Here is a 2,834-nt window from a genome sequence, read left to right as displayed (position 1 = left end):
TTTTGGCCATTTGAATTTCTTCTTTGAGAAAGTGTCAGTTCAAATTTCTTAACCATTTTTTAAGTGGGTTGTGTGACTTTCATTTTATTTTGAACCCATAATTTACAAGTGTTCCATTTTTCCACATCCTCAAAACCATTTTTTTCCCCCTAAAACCAGCATTAAAGCATGTGTGTAGTAACACCTCATTTTTATTTTTGGTATCTTCGGTGCATTTCTCTAATGGCTAATGATGTTGAGCATCTGTTTACATGCTTTTTGGGCATTTGTCTATATTCTTGGCAGATATGTCTATTCAAGCCATTTCCTATTTTTTAATGGGGATGTTTGTCCTTTTGTTGAGTTATAGTAATTCTCTTTATGTTTTGTATATTATGCTATTAGCAGAAACACAGTTTCCAAATATTTTCTTTCCCTTTTTAGGTTTACTTTTTTAGTGTTTGGAAAAGTAGTATAGTAGTAAAGTAGTTAAGTAGAGATTAGGGTTCAAATTTTGGGATTAGATCCTCTTTCTGACTTCTGGAGACTCATACAATAAGTGGGCTTACATTTAAGGTTAGAGCCACCTTCTTGCTCTGTGGTCCCCATGAGCTTGCCTAAGAGGGTCAAGGGTGCAAGGGGAGCAGAAAATGAACATGTGGTTGGGCTGTTGGGGAAGAGCATGGTTCCTGACTTGCCCATGTCCTGTTACTGGGGAGAGCTTGGATGCCTTGCTCAGGAGGGTGTGCTCCCACACAGTGCTTTTCATCAGAGAGCTCTTCCCATCCTGGGAACACTGGACCCTTTTTTTTTTTTTCTGTTTGTTTGTTTGTTTTATACAAAAGGATTTATTAAAAAACCAGTAAGACACTACTACATCATGACACTGTCACACTGGGCTTTTAACACAAGACTTGCTCTACAATACTGGGGGAGGGGTATAAAATAAATTGATCCTGAAGCATAGCAATTAAGAAAAAAATCAATGAAAGCAAATTTCTTTTCATGAGAACTCAGAATTAAACTTCAGAGGGACCCAAGGTCATACTTCCATTCGGGGACTTGATAGAAAAAGTTTAGCTTGAACTGCTATTAGCAAGGTGGCAGGAGCCACCCTCAAATGAATCTTCAAATTGGAAAATACTGCTTCACCACCTGTTGGGGATAAGTTGCAAATGGAATAATTTAGTATGGTTTGTAGGTATTTTGATGACTGCCTCGCTTGGATACTTTCCCATAACCACTCTGCTGATCACCACCTCTTCCACCAGCTCTTCCCTGCAAATCCTCCTCTAGATCCCCACTGTTGCTGTTGCTGATACTGTTTCTTTGACATGGCTACTTTTATTTCACATTTACTAAGACCAACATTATGGTATTTCTTTTCCATTATCTTCTTCACTGGTTCCTCTTCTTTAAAGGTAATAAAGCAGAATCCACACCTCTTATTGGTCTTGTTGTCCATGGGGAGCTCTATGATTTCCACCTTACCAAAACCACCAAAGTACTCCCTTATTTTCTCTTCAGGTGTATCTGGAGAAAGGCCACCAACAAAATTTTTTCTAACAGGCTCTTTTGTTTTCATGGCTTTGGCCCCTTTAGGATCAATCACCTTCCCATTCAATTTATGTTCTTTCTGACTCTTTAAATAGCACAAAGCCAAAACCCCTTGATCACCCTGTGATAGGATCTAACTTCAGAGTACAGTCTACAACTTCCCCAAATTTGGAGAAGTAGTCCTTCAGATCTTTCTTTGTAGTGCCCCAGCTAAGGCCTCCTATAAACATTTTCCTTTCATCCTCCTTGTTCTTACTGGCATGGATCTTTGCCCCCCCCCCCCCCCCACTCGGCGCTGCCCCCTTCGGTGCCTCTGGCTGCAGCTCGGCCCCCGTCCCAGCTTCCCTACCCGCCGCTGCTGCTGCCCCCTGGTCCGCCGCCACTATGGCTTCCTCCTGCTCACCCGCTGAGGCACCTACCGCCGGGGTCCCCACCGCCATCGCCCCGTCCCCGCGGAACTGCTCCTCCGACATCGTGCTACTGCCTCCACCGCCGCCGCCGAGACTACACCCTCCGCTGCCCTGAACTGAAAGTAGCAGCAAAGTAATCCCCACTGCTGCTGCTGCGCACCCGCTCTACCTCGCGAGACACACAAGACAGGGAGCACGCGTGGCTGTGAAAGTTCCTGCGCCTTTCCCTGGCCTGTCCCCTCGCCTCCCACTCTCACGTGGCGTGCACTCCTGCTCTTTTTGGCTGCACTTAAAAAGAAAAAGAAGCAGTGGCAGCCCTTCTTGCCATCTGCTCACTTTAACGGCACTGCTCGGACTACCTAAAATGGCCAACTGAACCACTGGACCCTTTTGAATGGAAAGGGTCTGGCCTTTTGGGAAGTTCTCTATGACTTATATCAGTTCAGCTGGCAATCTGCAGATGAGGTTCCAGGAAAATTCTGTCACAATTCTAAAGTCATGACCTTCCAGTCAGATGGAATTTCCTATTAGAGTGCAACCCAAACCCCTTTTCTGTGGCACTCACCTGAGGGCATATGATGCCACTGAACATTTTCTGATGTTCACGTTGACTGATGGAAAATGCTTGAGTCTGGCTTTTTCTTCCCTGAGATGGACCACAGGTCTTGTATAGATACTGGTTGTTGCTCCTTGGTTTTATGAACACCTTGGAAATTTTTCAAATCCTCTCGGTGTGTCATTCTCATGCCAACACACCGGGAGCCCAGGGCAAGTCATCCAGGTTTGCTTATGGGGACTTCCTGGGATTGCTAGGTGGATTAATTTTTGAAAGCTGTTCAAGTCCTGATCCAGTCACCTGGACAAGACACAGGGAGTAGGCAATGCAGG

General features: G+C 44.8%; 1 pseudogene; it reads right to left on the bottom strand.

Moving 5' to 3' along the window:
• Nucleotides 1–1,020: 1,020 nt before the first annotated feature.
• On the bottom strand, nt 1,021–2,009 carry LOC101411442 (heterogeneous nuclear ribonucleoprotein D0 pseudogene; annotated as a pseudogene).
• Between the last annotated feature and the right edge of the window lie 825 nt (nt 2,010–2,834).

Source organism: Dasypus novemcinctus, chromosome 25, assembly GCF_030445035.2.
Source record: "Dasypus novemcinctus isolate mDasNov1 chromosome 25, mDasNov1.1.hap2, whole genome shotgun sequence".
Taxonomy (NCBI): domain Eukaryota; kingdom Metazoa; phylum Chordata; class Mammalia; order Cingulata; family Dasypodidae; genus Dasypus; species Dasypus novemcinctus.
Note: the sequence above shows the minus strand (reverse complement) of the source record. Positions and strands in the feature narration are given on the sequence as shown.